This window comes from Sorex fumeus, unplaced genomic scaffold, assembly GCF_029834395.1.
Source record: "Sorex fumeus unplaced genomic scaffold, SorFum_2.1 ptg000183l, whole genome shotgun sequence".
Classification (NCBI taxonomy): Eukaryota; Metazoa; Chordata; class Mammalia; order Eulipotyphla; family Soricidae; genus Sorex; species Sorex fumeus.
The window spans coordinates 3,978,118-3,998,266 of record NW_026606240.1 but is presented as its reverse complement, the minus strand read 5'-3'; positions in this window follow the sequence as shown (position 1 = coordinate 3,998,266).

The window sequence follows — 20,149 nt, the reverse complement described above, 5'->3', positions numbered from 1 at the left end:
GGAGACTGCCATCTTGTGTCTTGTCAAGACACACTATGAGTTACACGATTTACCCCTTCCGTATTGGCGCCTGTATAAAGCACTTGAAATGGGGAGGATGAGAAATGTGGCATAGAGGCCTAAGTACAGAATTGTACTTCAGAAGGCCCAGCCTTAATTTTTGTTTTCTTGATTTATTTGACTTGGGACCACATCCTACTGTGCTCAGGGGACCATGCCTGATCACTTAATCACTTATCACTTAACTTCCCGTTAGTCGGCGATTTGCTCGAGCGGGCGCCAGTAACGTCTCCATTTGTCCCTGTCGCGTGCTAGTGTAGCCCAATGGCATCTGTTCGCTCTGGGAACATGAAGGGCCTCAAACCGATCGTTCATGATCTTGACGAAGAAGTCTGACCATCTGGTAGGTGGGCGGCCACGTGGTCTTTTGACATCACGTAGAATCCAGTCAGTAACAACTCTAGTCCAGCGGTCGTCTCATTACGTGACCAGCCCATCTGATTTTCGACACCTTGGCAAACGAGACAGCGTCACTGATTCTTGATCGTCGACGGATGTCAGAACTCTGGATTCTTTCTCTCATTTGAGTGAAACGTGATATTCCAAGCATAGCTCTTTCTATTCTTCTTTGGGAGACCCGAATAGCGTTCTCATCCTGTTTGCGTAGGGCCCAGGTCTCTGAGGCATATGTTAATGCAGGAAGAACAGTGGAATCAAAGAGATGTGCCCGGAGCTGGAGTTTCTTCGTCCTCTTAGCTATTTCTTTGACGCTCTTGAAGGCGTTCCAAGCCGCTCTCTTCCTCCTGCGCAGCTCGGGTGCCAGGTCATTTGTCATGTTGACCTCTCGACCTAGGTACACATAGCTGTTGCATTCAGAGATGGTCGTTCCATTGAGAGCGAATGGGGCGTCAGGAACGAGGCTGTTTCTCATAAACATTGTCTTCGTGAGATTCAGCTGTAGTCCTACCTTTCCACACTCACGGTCAAAGTCGGCCAGCATTTGTGCTGCTTGGCTGATGTTTGGTGTTATTAAAACAATGTCATCAGCAAAGCAGAGGTGGTGTAATTGCCGACCATCTATCTTCACTCCCATTCCTTCCCATTCCAGTCGTCGCATGATGTTCTCGAGGGTGGCACTGAAGAGTTTCGGTGAAATGCTATCACCCTGCCGCACCCCTCTCTTGACATCAATGATCACTTCTTTGTAGAATGGTGAGATCCTGGTAGTGAATCCGCAATACAGCTCACTGAGGATCCTGATGTATTGGACTTGAATGCCCTGATTGGCTAGAGCTTCAATGACCGCTTCCGTCTCAACAGAATCAAAGGCCTTCTTTAAATCAATGAACGTTAAACAGAGCGGCATCTTGAACTCCCGAGAAAACTCAATGAGCTTGGTTACCGTGTGGATATGGTCGATGGTGCTGAATCCTTTGCGGAACTCGGCTTGCTCGCATGGTTGTCCTTCATCTAGTGTTCTGCCAATCCTATTTAGGATGACTCGAGTGAACAACTTGTAGATGACAGACAATAGGCAGATCGGGCGATAGTTGCCAATGTCATGGATGTCTCCCTTCTTGAACAGTAGTAGGGTCCTGCTGGTTTTCCACTGGGACGGAACCTTGCATTCAGACAGGTAGCGAGTGAAGAGCCGAGCCAGTGTATTGATGAGCACTAACGGCAGGTTCTTCAGGTGTTCAGGTCTGACCTTGTCTAGGCCGGGTGCTGTTTGTTTCTTTACCGACGAGATGGCGTGTCGGATTTCTGAAGGGAGAACGTTGGGAACGACATATCCATCCTGTGGAATTTGGTATGTCGGCAAGTGGACATGGCTATCGAAGAGATTTGAGTAGAAGTCATGGATAATCTTCTCCATTGCCGTTCTGGAGGATGTGATGGATCCATCAGGACGTTGGAGGGCAGTCATCTTGGTCTTGTAGTTGGCGAAGGACAGGCGGGCATTACGAATACTTTTCCCGGCTTCTGCCGCATCTACCAGTACTTCTGCTCTTCTCTCTTTGAGGTCTTCCTTGATCGCATCTCTGCACTGCTTTGCAAGCTCGGACATTCTCTTGTGGTTGCCTGAGGCATGCGCCAAACCACGCTGGCGAATTAGCTCAAGAGTTTTCGAAGATAGGCGATTTTTTGTGGCTATCTCTCTCTTGGCGTTCCTCGCATATTCATGGAGGTGCTGAACCAGTCGATCATATACCTCGTCAATGTTGTCAACAATGGCATCTTCCCATGTTGCTGCAATAGTGCCAAAGAGTTCCCAGTTGGTGGTCGTTCTGGGAGTTCTCTTTTTAAACTTTGCAGCCCTTTCTCCCCACTCTGTGAAGTAGAATTTTGCACAAAGGAGACGGTGGTCCGATCCCGTTCGAAATTTTGGGACAACAGCGACATTGGTCAGGCAAAACCATCGATTGAATATGATGTGGTCTATTTCATTGTGGAATTGTCCACTGGGAGACTCCCATGTCCATCGTTTAGATTCAGCCTTCTGGAACTGTGAGTTACCATGGATGGTCTTGGTCGACATGATGAACTCAGACAGTCTCTCACCCTGTTCTTTCCATTCTAGGCCATATCTGATGCCAGTAATCAAATCAGGGTCATTTGCATTCAAGGAAAGTGCCTTAATCCCTGGACTGTCCCTCTGGCCCCTAAACTAGGTAATTTTTTTTTAATTTATTTTTTTTATGAGTGAAACACCATGAGGTACAGTTTTACACTTACAATTTGTTGTGCTTGGGTTTCAGTTATACAATGATCAAGTACCCATCCCACCACCAGTGCCCATTCTCCACCCCCATCAATCCCAGTATCCCCCCCACCCCTCCCATCCTCCATCCCACCCTGCGTCTGTGGCAGAGCACTCCCTTTTGTTCTATCTCTCCTTTTGGGTGCTGTGGTCCGCAGAAGAGGCATTGGGTGGCAATCATGTTCTGTCTATAGACTACTTTCAGCATGCAACTCCCATCCTGCGCAGATCTTCCCAGCACCCTTTATTTGGTGCTCCCTTCTCTATCTGAGCTGCCTTTGCCCCTACAGTGTGCGGCTGGCTTCTAAGCCATGGAGTGAACAACCTGGTATTTATCACAGCTGCTCTTGGGTGTTAGTCTCTTATTTTGTTACTTTATGTTATCCAGATGAATGCAATCTTTCTATGTCTGTCCCTCCCTTTCTCACTCATTTCGCTTAGCATGATATTTTCCACGTAGTACCACTTGTATGTAAATTTCATGACTTCATTTTTTCTAACTGCTACACAGTACTCCACTATGTAGATGTACCAAAGTTTCTTTAACCAGTCATCTGTTCTCGGGCACTCAGGTTTTTTCCATATTCTAGCTGTTGTAAACAGTGCTGCAATGAACAAACAAGTGCAGATGTCACTTCGAATATACTTTTTTGCCTCTCCGGGGTATATTCCCAGGAGTGGTATTGCTGGGTCAAATGGGAGCTCAATTTCTAATTTTTTGAGAAATGTCCATACTGTTTTCCAAAAGGGTTGAACCAGTCAGCATTCCCATCAGCAGTGAAGGAGGATCCCTTTCTCGCCACATCCCCGCCAACACAGGTTGCTTTTGTTCTTTTGAATGTGGGCCAGTCTCTGTGGTGTGAAATGATATCTCATTGTTGTTTTGATCTGCATCTCTCTGATGATTAATGATGTAGAGCATTTTCTCATGTGCCTTTTAGCCACTCGGATTTCTTCTTTGAGAAAGTCTCTGTTGATTTTGTTGCCCCACTTTTTGTTGGGGTTGTATGTTTTCTTCTTGTGGAGTTCAACCAGTGCTTTGTATATCCTTGATATAAACCCCTTGTCGGATGTGTATTTGGAGAATATCCTTTCCCATTCTGTAGACTGTCTTTGTATTTTGGTCACTGTTTCTTTGGAGGTGCAGAAGCTTCTTTGTTTAAGATAGTCCCATTTGTCTATCTCTGTTTTCACTTGCTTGGCCAGTGGTGTGACATCTTTGAAGATACCATTAGCTTCAATGTCATGGAGAGTTTTGTCAATTTTGTCTTCAATGTACCTTATGGATTCCGTAAACCAGGTAATTTTTTAAAAAAAATTTTATTAGTGAATCACTGTGAGGTACTGTTACATACTTACAAATGTTCATGTTTGCGTTTCAGTCATACAATGGTCGGTTACCCATCCCTCCACCAGTGCCCATTCTCCACCACCTATGATCCCAGTATTCCTTCCCCAACCCCCGCTCCTCCCCCCCACCCCCCCACCTCCCCACCTCTGTGGCAAAAAGAACCCTTTTGTTCTCTCTCTCCTTTTGGGTATTGTGGTTTGCAATAGAGGTATTGAGTGGCCATCGTGTTTGGTCTATAGTCTATTTTCGGCAGCTCCCATCCTGAGTGGGTCCTCCCAGCACCCTTTACTTGGTGTTCTCTTCTCTGTCTCAGCTGCCTTTTCTTCCAGCATGTGAAGTGGCCGGCTTTCATAAACCAGGTAATTTTTTTTTTTTTTTGCTTTTTGGGTCACACCCAGCAATGCTCAGGGGTTACTCCTGGCTTTGCACTCAGGAATCACTCCTGGCGGTGCTCAGGGGACCATATGGGATGCTGGGAATCGAACCTGGGTTGGCCGCGTGCAAGACAAACGCCCTACCCGCTGTGCTATTGCTCCAACCCCTAAATCAGGTAATTTTTAAGGTTTGCTGCCTATCTGAAAAATTTATTCTATATCTAAGAAATCAGATTTCTAAAACATTGTTTTCTCTGTGTTTGCAGTGGGAAAACACCTCTGGTGTTTCTTGGGGACTGGAACCAGCTGGTTATAGAAAAATATGAATTTCCACTCCAGCTCTTTGAGCCACGTCCCCAGCTCCTTGATTATTATTTTCTCTCCTTGTCTTTTTTTTTTCTTTTTGGGTCACACCCGGCAATGCACAGGGGTTACTCCAGAGTTTGCACTCAGGAATTATTCCTGGCAGTGCTCGGAGGACCATATGGGATGCTGGAAATAGAACCTGGGTCAGTCTCGTGCAAGGCAAACGCCCTACCTACTGTACTATTGCTCCAGCCCCCTATTTTCTCTCTCTGTCACCTTGAACATTAAAATAAATATTTGTTCTAATGTAACAGATTAGAAAGTTAAGACACAAGGCATATGGCCTACTTTCCATCAAACTCTGGTTCTTCGGCTGCAGAGAGACATCGTTCCTTTGTGTGCTACTTTGTCAGTGAGTCACTGACCTATATCACACAGGCCATGCTGGCTTTTGCACTCTGGGAGTAACACAAGAAAGTCAGAGGGGATGAAGTGCTTGGTTCCCAGATCTATCAGCTGGGAGATGATATTTAGAGTGATGGCTTCAAAACAATTCGGACCAGGCAAGGCATTAGTCAGCTTGGAAAAAGCTTTATGGCTTGGGAGGAACTTCCCAGGGAGGGGGAGGTAACAGTATATTCTATTCATCCCAGGAGGATCATTTGCCATAAGTCGTTCAGGGAAGAATTTGTTTTGGATCCACACAGAGAAAAAGGAAGCAGTGAGGAAAGGCAGACCTGGCTGGAACTTAAAAGACTTCTAGCTTGACCCTGCAAAATACTTAGCACAGAGGCCAAGTATGTGGCCTTTTTGACCTTGTAGACTTTGTCTATGAAATGGGAGGACAGGACTAGATGGTCTTCAAATTTCTCTGAGTGTAGCATCGACTAGATTCTCTTGAGCCACAGTAGTGATTTAAAGCTTTCTTCTTTTATTTCAAAATAACTCTTCCAGCATCTGAAAGTTCTCTCTCCCCAGATAGTCCCCCTCTCTCCTGACTCCGTTCTAGTTTATGAGCACCTTTTTACATGTAACCTTATCATGGCCGATCTGTAATATATACTTTTCTCGTGGCAAAGAGATTCCATGTCACTCATTTGAGGGTCTCTTACAGCACCGAGTGATTGCAGTCTTGCCTTTTGCTTCTGTAGCTGCAGATGTAGGAAATGGCAAGTCTGTGATTGCTCAGTACTTCACGTATTGCTTGTTTCTCACTTCTTGCACGCCAATTCTTTATCATTTCTTCTGTAACATTCAAAAATGATACTTGAATATTGATCTCCCTCACTAAAGAATGCAATTACTGGCTAACTTTTTTTTATTATAAAAACAACTTGATGACCTACGCATGTGATTATGTATATATAGTTCCTATTTTATCGACTTAAAGACTGAATGTGGGGTTGGAGAGATAGCACAGTGGGTAAAGGGAACTTTCCTTGTGGGTGGCTGACCATGGGTTTATTCCTGGCACCAGATAGGTTTCCACAAGCACAGGAGTGACCTCAAAGCACAGAGTCAGGAAAAGGCCCTAAATACAGACAGGAGTGGTCTCAAAACAAAACAAACAACCCCCAGCCCCCAAACCAACAACAACAAAAAACACCAAAGCACCTGAACTTTTGAAAAAAAAAAAGACTTTTATTCTTACACTGAAGCTCTGGGGCTGAAGTGATAGCACAGGGAGGAGGGCATTTGCCTTATATGTGGCTGACCCGGGTTTGATTCCTCTGTCCCGCTCGGAGAGCCCGGCAAGCTACTCAGAGTATCCCGCCCGCGCGACAGAGCCTGGCAAGCTCCCTGTGGCATATTCTATACGCCAAAAAGAGTAAGAACAAGTCTCACAATGGAGACGTTACTGGTGCCCGTTTGAGCAAATGGATGAGAACAACGGGAGGACAGTGCTATAGACAGTGCTGAAGCTCTCATTGTCACTATCTCCTTGTTTTCCCTGCCAATTGTTTGTTTTAAAGGTTCAAGGCAGACTTTGAAAGTGCAAAAGGTCCTTCAAGGTGACCTGTGATTCAACCCCTTCATTTACGGTTGAGAAAACTGAGAGCTAGAAGGTTAGGGTATCACTGCTGGGCAAGTCTGAAAGAGAACCAGAACGGATGGGCCCCTCTTCCAGCCCAGTGATTGCTTCCTGTTACAACGCTTTAATATTTATAGCCCTATACATAACACACATCCACGTTTCTATAAACAGAGATATAGTCATGCCTTGCTTACATTCTGTTACAGAAAGGTAGAATAATTTGGTTATAAATTTTCCTCACAAATGTCTCAGAAGGTGCTTCTTTATAAATATTATTCATTTGTTGGAGAAAACGTGGCTAGGTAAGTAGAAGAAATGTATCCTATTTCTTTGGAAGCCTCGTTCACACTGTGCCAAGGGGATAGAGTAAAAGTGCTAGTTAATAATTTATGGTATATTTTCATCTCCATTCCTCTTTGACTAAAATATTAATTTTCCATTGATCATCGTTATTTGCTTTTTGCCCAAGCAATATACAATGTACAGAGAGTTTGATGAAAGGGTTATTTCCTAGACTCATCATGGCCCCCTGTGCGCTGCCAGTAATTTACTGACTTTATTTACTTGTGGTAATGAGCACACCCTGTAGAGGATGCCAGCTGCTGGGATTGTCTTGGGTGCCTTTTTTCTAGGGCAGGACAATGTAAAAAACCCAGCTGTTTTTCTAATTTAGCATTTGAAGCATGTGCCTGCATTTTTCAAATTACATTTTAACAGAACGATGCAGGTGGATATAGAATGTAAAAAAAAAAACTCAGCCTGATGGCTATTAATAAAAGGAGTTTGTTTAAAAATACCTTGAGAAATGGTATTTGGGGTGTGTGTGTATTCTAAAAAAATAACGGACTATGAAAGATGGAGCATCACAATTTAGTTTTATGACTTAGAAATTGTATAATTAATTTTATACTTAAAATATATAAATATTTTTGTATATTTGCCCATCTAGTAGGTATATAACTTATATGTATGTATATGTATAAACTATAAGGTAAACCATCCTATACATTATATGTGAAGGAGAAAGCCTTTTTGTTTTGGGGTCACACCCAGCGATGCTCCATAGACCATGGAGTTCTAGGCTCTGAACCTGGGCCTGACATGCAGAGTATATGCTCCAGTCCTTTGATCTATCTCTCTGGAGGAGACTTTGTATATTTGCATTTTAAAAAGGAAATCAGTTTGCAAACCATTTTTGTTTACCATAAAATGCAGTTTTGAATTTTTATTTGTCTGTGATGATCAGCTTTTCAAAAATGTTGGCATTTCAACTACATTGTAAAGTCACGAGTGGCCTAATTGAAGAACACATACTTTTCCTGTATTCTCATGTGGCTTTTTATTTGTTTCCAGTTATGTCCTGTGTGCCAAGGTGGGGATTGAGTGCATTTGTCCATCAGATCATAGGACCACACAGACTACACCTTTTTTTTTTTTTTTGGAGGGGTCATCCCAGTGATGTTCAGGGATTGCTCCTGGCTCTGCACTCAGGAACAATCCCTGGCAGTACTTGGGGACCATATGGGATTCTGGGAATTGAACCCAGGGTGGCCACGTGTAAGGCAAACGCCCTACTGCCCTACCCGCTGTGCTATTGTTCCAGTCAAAGACTATCACCTTTTACTCCTTCTCTTTCTGACTTTCATTTCTGTCCGAGAGAGAGAGAGAGAGAGAGAGAGAGAGAGAGAGAGAGAGAGAGAGAGAGATTTCTGCTTTTATTTTCTCTCACTACCTCTTTAAATTTGCAGATTTAAATAAAGTCAAGAAATGCAAGAGCTCTCAGCACACCCAGGTTGTGGGCCGAGCATGCCTCTGACATACTCATAGTTTCTCACAGATGATGAACCAGTGATATGACTGTGAGACACTTGGTTGCTGGAAGCACACTTTAAAGACAATGGATTCATATTACAATTACTCCCTCTCAGCCAGTGGCCCAGTGTTTCCTGAAGGTGAGACGCAGCTTCTCTTTTCTGCATATTGGGTAAAGGAGAGTCGAGGTCTAGTAATGATTCTAGTAATTGTCTTCTACTTTTGACATATTATATTTACACTACTTGGTAAGTTACCACGTTAATTATCAATTCTTTTAACAGATGTATCCATCTAGCAAGGAAATCAGAAACCACTTTAAGTATTTACAAGAGAAGAAATGAAATACAGGAATTGTTTACGTAGATGAGGAAGCTGGGAGCAATCCAGGGCTTTATCATCAGAGAGAGAAGTGCAAGAGGCAGAGTTACAGCTCAGGCCCCAAGGGCCAGGGTCACTTAGCAGAGGCTGGAACCATGACAAGTCTTTCTAGCTAGAGCTGGGGACTTAGCAGTCACCTGAGAAACTACACAGGGTGGATGGAGCAGTGGCTTCAGGTTTCTCCTCCGCCGTGGCATGCCAGAGTCTCCTTTAGGCCAATCATAGAGGGAAGCTAGTGACATTGAAACTTAGGAAAAGCAAACTGCGGAGATCAGCTGTCCTGTCCACAGCACAGATCAGAGTATTGTGGAAATGGGAGTGGCGAGGGGGTGGGGGGTGGAGGGAGGACACATAAGGAGAGAGGAAGGACAATGGATCACATAGCACATAAACTCAGAACACCCACATAAAGGTCCCCATCTGACCCCGTCTGAGTTCTCTTGGCTCCATAACCGGCAAAATGTTCGTATGGTTTAGAAATCGAAGAAGACAGGTCTGGCAAAATCTGAAGGTCATCTAGAAATTGCCTGTGACTCTTCCGGTACCAATTTAACAACCCCCCTTTTGTTTTTTTTGAATCTTTCTGGTTTTCTTCTCTTCACTCCGTCCCCCCCCCCCACCACCCCCCCCCCCCCCCCCGCCACACCCCTCTTCCTTCTTGTTTAAATTTTCTTGATGGTCACTATTTAGAATTGTGTATGTTGGGCCTGGAGAGATAATACAAGATTAAGGTGCCTACCCTGCATGCCGGTAGACCCATTTTAATCTCTGGCACTGTATGGTTCCCTGAGCACAGAACCAGGTGAAGTCTATAAACAAAACAGACAAACAAAAAGAACTGTGTAGGTTTACTAGAAAATTCTCATTCAACTCTTTTTTAGCTGGCTCACATCCTCGGAGAGGATTAGGGTAACTCACTTAAGAATGTCCTATGCATGGAGCTGGAGATATAGTATAGTGAGTAGGGCATTTCCTTCATGTGTGTTTGACCTGGGTTCCATCCCCAACACCTTGTATACACTACCCGCTGCCTCCCAGCCCTGGCAGGAGTGATCCCCGAGTGAAGAAACAGAAAAAAGCCCTGAACCAGCTGGTATGGCCCCAAATACCACCCCTACTCCAAAACCCCAAAAACAACAACAACAACAAAAAAATTGTAGACTTAATTTTTATAGTTCATAATAGACACTCATTTATGATGTTTGAGGATTTAAATTATGAGGTTGAACTGTAACTTTTCCTGCCTTTTTTTCCAGTTATTTTTTGATCGTGGGTCTACTCTGTGGTGGTCAGAAAATCAAACACCCTGTTTTTTTTCAGCTTGGGGATGGCAGTTCAAAGCAAGGGCCTGAGGATGGCCTGATCCTCAGTGCTTGTGGTATAATGATAACCTGATAACCTGAGCTACCCCAGTGCTGCTTGAAGGCCTTTAGGACCGCAACCTGCAGTGCTCAGGGGCCCTTCAGGGCTGCACCCAATGATGCTCAGGGGAACCATGTAAAGTTGGAATTGAACCCAGTTGTTCACATGCTAGGCGTATGCCCTAACTCCTGTGCTATTTCTTAGCTCCGACTTTTCTCATTTTCACTCTTATACTTAGAGTTTTGAATATGGTACATTTTAAAAAATCTCAGGGCTAGGATGAAGGGGACGTTACTGGGGCCTGCTCAAGGCAATCGACGAACAACAGGATGGTCGTGATTGTGATCGTGACTCTTATACTTTGGAGATGGTGACTCTTATACTTATACTCTTATCATTGAAATTTTCTGTTGCATTCAGTTTAGTTGCAGAGGAAACTACACAGCAGAAAGAGTGTTATTAGCTATTGCTGTAATTTGACTTTTCTATTCACAAAAGATGCCTTTTCAGGTGTGATACAACAAACATCTGTCAAGAGATTTTCAACCATTTCATAGATTTTTTTTAAATAACATGCTTATTGGATAGAGACTGCAGAAGATATTCTAATGTTTAGATGTGGCCACTTGGTAAGTATAATACAATTAGATAAGAGTAGGTTTGTGAGACAAGCAACTAGTTGGCTTCATGCATAGAAATACCCTGTACCAGCAGAGGGTAACATCTCAAGCAGAGCCACTTGAGTTTCATAAGACCTACTCCAATTTGCAGTTGATCTGATGTTGAGGGTAGCTAATAAAGGTAGTAAATGAGTCATTTTCCAGCATGATATAACTAGAAGGGTTCTTGGCTCAGAGCAATGTGAGTCAGTTTTGTCCTGACTCAGTTCCCAGTCTGATGCACAATGACTCACTTCCTTATGTGATGTCATGTTTGTTCCTTGTAAGATTTGACCTCTGTGTTGTTTTGTTGTGTTAGAGGGATTTTTTTTAAAGAAGAAAATAAGAATATTGTTGAATAAATTTTAATACTCCAAGGAATGCAGAATCAGACTAATAAAGAAAGCCTTGATTTTCTCACAATGAGCCTAAAGGAGTAATTAAGTTTTAAATGCTTGTATTGTTGTTCTCTTCTATTAGGATTGTTAATTTCCAAAGAGCCTGGCTATTAGCTAACATTTGGTTGAAAACATTTTGCACGTAAAAGAAGAAAAATTGATATAACAGCAGTCAATCATTTGGTAGATTTAGTTTAAAAAGACAGCTGCAATTGGAAAATAGTCAACAATTGATGGTCCAATATAGAAGGACACTTAAACTGACCTTTCTAGAGTTCATATACAGAAAGCACAAAACAAATGGAGCACTTTGTTCTGAAATGTATGACCCATTTCTAACTATATATAAGTTTAAAAGTATAATAAAATACCTTATAGGGGCTGGAGCTATAGTACAGCGGCTAGGGTGTTTACCTTGCACGCGGCTGACCTGGGTTTGATCCCCAGCATCCCAGATGGTCCCCTGAGCACCGCCAGGAGAAATTCCTGAGTTCAGAAACAGGAGTAACCCCTGTGCATCACTGGGTGCGACCCCAAAACAAAACAAAACAAACAAACAAAATAGCTTATAATGTTTATGTCACCTGTGAATGAACTTCCATATTCCTGCTTGGAATTGGGGGTCATGGTTGAAAGCTATGCAAAAAGACATCCGGAAGCATCTCCGCCACTGTACAGTGAAACAGATCAATTTTGACCTGCCTTAAGAAGAATCAAGGGGCTGGAGAGATATCACATGGCAGGGTGTTTGCCTTGCATGTAACCAACATGGGTTCAATCCCTGGCATCCCATATTGTCCCCTGAGCACTGCCAGCAGTAATTCTTGAGTGCAGAGCCAGAATTAATCCTTGTTGGGTTAGTAAGCATTGCCTGCTGTGACCCAAAAACAAAAATAAAAACAAAAGAAGGATCAAGTACTCTCACCCTTAGTAGATAATACTGCAACATGAAAAGCCACTGAAGTGCTTTGGTTACCAAGCAGTAGGACTCACTTCTAGGTACTGTAAGTTAAAAAGAGATATTTTAGGAGTTATTTTTAGAAGTTGGATAACGAGGAGTTGACAGGGGTGTAGGGTGGGGGTGTGTCTCCAGATTAGGTTCCACAGCCTGCAAGGACTTCCTCAATTTACAACTCTGCTCTAACACTCTTTGTACATCTTTCTCCTCATTGATGTTTAAAATGCACAGAAGAATGATTCTTTTCTGGGAGCAGGTGGGGGAACACACCCTGCTGTTATCAGGGCTTACTCCTGGTTTTTTACTCAGGGATCACCCCCTGGCAGTACTGGGGGGGGGGACTATATGGGATGCCAGGAATTAAACCTGGGTTGGCTGCATGCAGTGCCAACTCCTAAAATATTTCTTTCTAGCTTAAGGTACCTAAAAGTGAGTTCTACTTCTTGATATCCCTCCAGCCCCAAGAATGAGCCTTTAACTGTCCCATCCTGTAAGGTTGGCTCTTAGATATATCATCTCTGATAAATCAGTGCCTGCACAATTTTCACAGAGAACTGTTACAAGCTGATAGTCATACCAGTCTGTGTCTGCTATGGAGACCATTTTGTTTTTTTCTTCAGCTTGTATCTCCTACAGCCCTATCCACAATACTGTTGGGGAGTGGGCCTTAAGCCAAAACCAGCCGTTCTTGGGAACTACTCCTGACTCTGTGCTCTGGGTTGCTCTTAATCTCACGGGATCATGTGATGATAGGTATAGAACTGAAGTTGGTCTGCATTCAAGCAAGCATCTTAACTCACAGTACACTGTCTCTACCCCCATAACAAACATCTTTCCTATAGATGAGTATTTCTCAAATGTTTACAATCATATGGGTTGTTTTTGCTCAAACACAGGTTTGGGGTTAGGGGGTGTTTTGAACCATACCCAGCAGTGGTGAGGGGCTACTCATATGTGGTGCTAAAGATTGAACTAGGGTCAACTGCATACAAGGCAAGTGCCTTATTCCCTGTACAATTTCTCTGGCCCTGAAATGTAGATTTGCAGTGTATATGCCCATTAGCTAAGAAGCTGTGTAATATATATTTAGTGGAGTACTACGCTTGAATTAAACATATTAAATCATGCCTTTTGGGACAAAATGAATCAAACTTAAGATGATTCTTAAAAGTGAAATAAGGAAGCAGAAGATAAATACTGGATGGACTCGAAAAGAATAACAAAGCTAACTCCTAGGCCATTACAAATTTTGGTGGCCATTGGGGTCAAAGAGGATGGGAGCATGGATATTTGTGGGGTGGGGGGTGGGGGTAGAAAAGAAATAGAAAATGTATAAAGGTGTAAATCTATAAGCCCGAAATTCTATAATAAATAAACCAATAAAAAATGAAATACAGATTTTGATCCAGCGAACTTGAATAATAAATGTGAACAGCAAACTGGAATATCAAATATGGTTCCTGCAGCGATAATAAACTGCCAGGTGATGCCAATAATGTTAGCTCATCAACTACATTTTAATTTGTTTTTGTTTTTGATTTTTGGGGTCATACCTGGTGGTGCTCAGTTATTTCTCCTGGCTTTGCATTCAGGACTACTTCTGGTGTTGGGGGAACCATATGGGATGTCAGAGATGGAGCCTGGGTTGTCCATATGCAAGGTAAGTACCCAACCCACTGGACTCTGTTTCCAGCCTCTAGGCCACAGACTACCTGTTAGTAGTAAAACTGTAAAAGAAGGGGGCTGGAGCAATAGCACAGTGGGTAGGGCATTTGCCTTGTACTCGGCCAACATGGGTTCGATTCCCAGCATCCCATATGGTCCCCTGAGCACCGCCAGGGGTAATTCCAGGAGTGCAGAGCCAAGAGTAACCCCTGTGCATTGCCAGGTGTGACCTAAAAAGCTAAAAAAAAAAAAAAAACCCAAAAACAAAAACTGTAAAAGAAGTTTTTGGTTGCTTAACTAAAATCCCTTCTCTTCTCTTTCTTTCCTAATAGCATAGTGTCTTTACCCAGGTATTCACTTCTATCCCTGTATGGGCTATATACTTTGGGAAAAGCTGATCTTTCTTCTAGCTCCAGTGGTGGGTACAAATTGGATTAAGTTGATCAGTCGCTCAATTTTGTTTTCATGTCCCATGAATCGAATGGCTCTCAGGTAGAAGGCACTTAGAAAGAAATTGTTAAGCAAATAGATGGTCTGTGAACATACATAGACAACATAATTTTATCCAATTATGAAGAGTTTCAGAAGAGGCTTAGAAGGCTAGTTCAAAAGACCCTGTGCCATTGGGGTGTATACTAGAGACTTGACTATGACTGATGATAGTTTTCCTAATGTTATTAAGGGGAGTCATTTTTTGAATCAAGCCATCTGTAGAGAGGACAGAACAGGAAAGGAAAAGGACCATTGGTAGCATGGTGGACACACTGGATTAACTCATCTTTGTCCACGACAATGGTTATGTGAATGAAACCCTTCTCCCAACTTAAAATTTTAAAATCCAGTTTTAGTTGAACTTTCTGTTACAACCTAGCCTCCCCCCAATCTTTCTGTTGTTGTGATAGCCTGCAGCCACACTTGTGATTGTGATACTTGCTGTGGTTTGCAAACTTTAGTTGTGCACATGCACTTGGTTTCAGTGCACCAAAGACTGACCACATACTTTTTTGTGTTTGAGATCCCAATCATGGTGTTATCTGTATGGCACTGGGTATGTGAGGACAGTGACAGGGACTGAACTCACGCCTAGCAAGCAGGCGCTCTATTACTGAGACATTCCCTGTCTCCTAAAGAGTCAATGATGAGCCTGAGACATAGTATAGGGGTGATACGGTATCTACGCTGCTAGAAGTAGCCCAATATTCTTCTCCCAGCCTCCCCCTCCCCTGCCCCATCTTAGTTCCTCCCCCCTGCTTTTTCTTCTATTTTTGGGAAACCATACTTGAGGCTCAGGGGTTATCTTGGTTCTGTGATCAAGAGTTGCTCCTGACTGTGCTTGAGGCATCAGTGTGGCACCAGGGATTAAACCTGGGCTTCCCCTGCCATGCATCTTTTGATCTGTCTTCCTTAGTTATTTGTTAATGGTGAAGTATCTCATTCCATTCCTAGAACATCCCCTTTGCATGATATGTGTGTGCCTTTCTGCTCAGAAAGTACCAGGATTGAAAGATTGAAAGCATTCCATAGCACCCATATGCTATGGACTTATAAATACATTTCATTGAGAAAATTCACCCCCCAAAAAAATATTAGCAGAAGAGTAGAAATCCTCTCTTCTGTTGTCTTCTCTGGGTAAGAAGCTGATTTCAGCTTCCTTTCAACCAAGGAAGAAGCTCAGCTAGGACAGAAGGTTTACATTTTCAGCAAACAACCTCCTTATTACTTTAGTAAAAAAGTAAAGCATCCTTGGGTACAGATACTAGGACGCACAGCAGCAAGGTCTTTAGCAGCTGTCCAGAAAACCAGTTTTGTAGTTGAGGAGATTTAAGGTTTGAAGAAAGCCTTTCACTCACCTGGCTGAGAGGAAGCCATCAGTCCTATGAGTTTGGGGAAGCCCATCCCCCTGGGAGAAGGACGAGACCTCAGCTCTACTTGGCATGTCGAGGCCACCCAATGTGACCTCCTAGAGTCACTTGTGGACGATTTTGTTTACCACACACAATAAACTCTTGACCTAACTAGCCCCTTAAATCTTTATATGCTTCACCACTGTCTTCAGGATTAAGTTCAAGGAGTTTGTTCCAAGACAGTTACCATCTGGTCTATCCTAAAACTACAGTCTTTTTATATAGAGCATACACGCCACCAGACAACCTGCTGTGCTCCAAACATTTCGTATATCATCACTTCTTGGTGTCTGGAAGACTTCTTCATGCCTCTTCCTGGAATGTATCTTGCTGAGCACTCTTGCCCACTAAATTTCCTCATGATCAAAGCCTCCTCATCCTTTACATTTCAGCTCAACTGTTACTCTCTCTGGGAAACAGTCCCAGATCTTTAATCCCCATATCAGCATAATTAATCACTGTTTCCTTTTAATTCCCCTAGCACTTGGTTCGCACTGCTAGTTTACATGTACCACCTTTTTAAACAACATATCCATGTCCTCCCCTAGATTACGAGTTTCCCAAGCACAGAGATCATGTCTTATTTGTCTTAAGCCCTGCTGGGCTGCTCTCCATGGGACTGATCCGGCTGGACCCGCTCTGGGGTCCTGCCCTTTATTCTCAGTAAGGAGTATGCCTGAAGGCCATCCTTGACTGAGAAGTATAGACTTTCCCCAGGTGATAAGATAAGCTCAGACCAGCTTGATGAGCTGGAATTTGTGTCCAACTTGGAAACGGCCAAGACAGGTTTGCGGGAATGAAAAGAGGAATAGTAAGATCAGGGAAAGATTTCCATTTTGGTAAATGACCACTAATGCAGAAGACGATCTAGAACTAAAAGGAGCAGTGTGATATTTTTACAAATAAAAGCCTCGCCGATTTTGACCTTTTTCTCAATGAGATTGCATTGCTGTTAACTTTAGCTTAATGCCTAAGATACCAAGAAGTACTGCTCGGAACAGCTGTGAATGCGACCATTCATCGATTCTGCCCTCACCATTAGTGCAGATCCAGTGAGATTTCTATTTCCGAAGCCATGGCGCCTGGGTTGGTCTTGTTAGAGTACTCATGACAGATGCTTAAATTAGAGCACATGGAGGTAAGGGAAATTGTTTGATTCTTTCATTTTCACCAGTCTAACGAATTTTCAGGGATTTACGACTCTATTCTTTGTACTCTGGATTTTTAGAGCAACTGTGTGCTGTCCAACCTGATAAGAATCAGCAAGTTGCTTGGCTTTCCAGAGGCCTCGTTCAGTCACCTAAGGACACACCTAAGGGCAGGTCAGTGCCAAAGTACACGGGCCACTGGGTATGAGTGTGACAGGAGCCGAGACTGGGAGGCCTAATGGAGTCGTTGGCATGGTGACAGTCTGCAAGCCCAGTCTGGCCTGCACGGCAGCTGCACATGTTTCTGGGACTAGGGCCAGCTGGTGGCTCATGGCAATGGTTTCTGATCTTGGCTCCGGCCCAAGACCAGCCCAAGCTCCTTGGCCCTGACCTGGCAGTGGCTTTGTTCAGCCTCCCAGGCGAGAAGGTAAAGGCAGGCTCTAACCTGTGACCCCTCTAGTCTGACCCAGGGGCCAGTGGCTGGAAGGAAGAGCTGGCCTCGGGGTTAACCAGGGTCATTCTCAGAACGGTTGTGGTGCTTTTCCCCTCTCTGAGGCTCAGAGGGAATTTCAGAGCTGCTCTCTGTGCCCTGGGTCCCAGGCTGGTGTAGGGATCTCCTGGGGATCTCCTTGCCCTGACGAACTCAGGAACATTCATTCAGAGGCAGGTCAGGGACTAAGTTTCAAAACTGACCTAGGTTTTGCAAGGAATCTGAGCCCGAACAGGTTCTTCCGAACAGGGTACCAGGAAAAACCACAATATTAAAAAAAATGCATTTTTATCTCTATTAGAGCACTTTCACAAACACTTCAGTTAAAATGGCGAAACGTTCAGTCTTCTGCCAAGGGCGGTGGAAGCATCTAGAGAACATTTTGGTATCTCTATAGATTGGCATGAGCAATCTCAGTGAAGTGAGTTCGCTATGCAAATGAGGCTTCTAGACAAGTCTGTGAGCCTCCCCAGCCCCCTCTCCCCAGCAGATTGCCAGCCCTCCTCCCTCCCAAGAGGAGTTCTGAAATCTGCTTTAAAAATATAGTCTTTATTTGCATGGCCCCCCTCCCTCCTTGTGCTTCAGTCTAATTCTCCCAGATCCAGAGAAACACAATAGAAGGGGGGGGGGGGGTGTAGAAATTCTGCGTTCAGTGCTTCCCTTTTCACGAACTCTTTTTTTGGAAACCACAACCTCAATCCCAGGAGAGGTTGCTGGGGCTTTCAGAACATCAATCAGTTTCGCAGCTGGAGGCCGAGGCTTTCCTCCGGGAAGACTTTTTACATAAAACAGATTGTACTTTGTCCTTGCCAGGGCAGACAAAGGTTTAAATTAAATATGCAGCAAGCTGCGGTTGGCTGCTTGCCACTGCCTGGGGAGGGGAAGGCAGATCCTGTCCCTGCTCTCCTGCCTTTCTCTGTACAGTAGTTGTTTCTGGCTTTTTCTTCCAGGACTGTTTTTCCAGGGGAAGGAGACGGGAGTCAGGGTCCCCGGGCTCTGGGCTGAGTGTTTCTGTCAATTCACTGTGTGACGTGGTACTAGTCACTCAGTTACCTTCTCTTCACCGGCAGAGTATGAGAGTTCTTCTCTACATTTAACCTTGCAAGTGACTCCAAACTCAGCTTCACAGATTTCCAGCAAATGCCTTACGTTTCATCTCTGGGTTTCCCTGGGGTGACAGGGATGGGAGTGAGCTGGCACCTTCGCTCACAGACAGAAGGAGGCCCAGTTTAGGGACTGGAGGGGACTGGCATGAACTGGAAAGAAAAATTCCTGAAAAAAAATACTGCCCTCTGGGACTGGAGCGATAGCACAGCCTGTAGGGCGTTTGCCTTGCATGCCACTGACCCAGGTTCGATTCCCAGCATCCCATATGGTCCCCCGGGCACCGCCAGGAGTAATTCCTGAGTGCATGAGTCAGGAGTAATCCTTGTGCATCTCCAGGTGTGACCCAAAAAGAAAAAAAAAATAGTACTGGCCTCTCCCCAGTTCAGATCAAGCTGGTTGGATACCTGGTCACCATCCACAACTGACCTCTGACACATGGTCAGTTCTTTTCTGGAAATGTGTCAGTTCCCAACTTTTTAATACTGACAACTAACAGAAGAAAAGCACTTTGTGGGGGCCAGAAAATAGTTTGTGTGCTGGAGTTGATAGCCTGGCCTAAAGGAGGTTCCTACTTTAGTTCCCAGAATCTCCCCTCTTGGTACCCATCTCTGCCAGGTGTGTTCCTAGTGGTTTCCGGCACCACAGGCCTGAGTCTTGAACCATGGAGCCCACAGAGCTACAATCAGGAGGAACGGTTTCCTGCCCACCATCGCATCCCCTCCCACCCCCTGTACTGCTAGGGAACCCCCCCTCTGATTAAAAAAAAGAAGGATCACTTTGTGAGTCTGGCAGAATAGAGAAATAGTTCTATGGACTGAATTTACATCGAAGAGGGCAAGCTCACCTGTTTTTATAGATAGTAAGAGGAGAATTTCTGTCCTGTCTCAAAACTAACAGCTAACAGTTTGAATAAACATGTGTGTGTGTACATACATATATATGTATATATTAAAAAAAATTGGAGGTGAAGGGGCAGTGCTCTTGCTCATCAGGATTAAACTTTGGCTTCAGGGGGCGGACAGAGTACAGTGGGTAGGGCACTTGCCCTACCACTGACCTGGGTTCTATCCCTGGCACCAGGTATGGTCCTTCCGGCCTTGCCAGGAGTAATTCCTGGGCAGAGAGCCAGGAGTAAGTCCTGATCGCTGTCAAGGTGGCTCCAAAACAAGTGATGTCAAAGTAAGACATGAGCAGAATTACTTTACTAGGAAATAAAATAATTTCTTTGTTTTAAAATGGCAGTTTTGCAGACTTCAGTAATTACTATGGGAAGCTGGAGAGATAGGACACGAGGGAATGCACTTTTCTTGCATGTGTCCAACCCGGGTTCAATCCTTAGTGCCCCGTATGATCCCCAGAGTACTACTAGGAGTGATCCCCAAGCTCAGGACCAGGAGCAATCCCTGGGCCCCAGAAAATAAAGAATAAACCACAAATA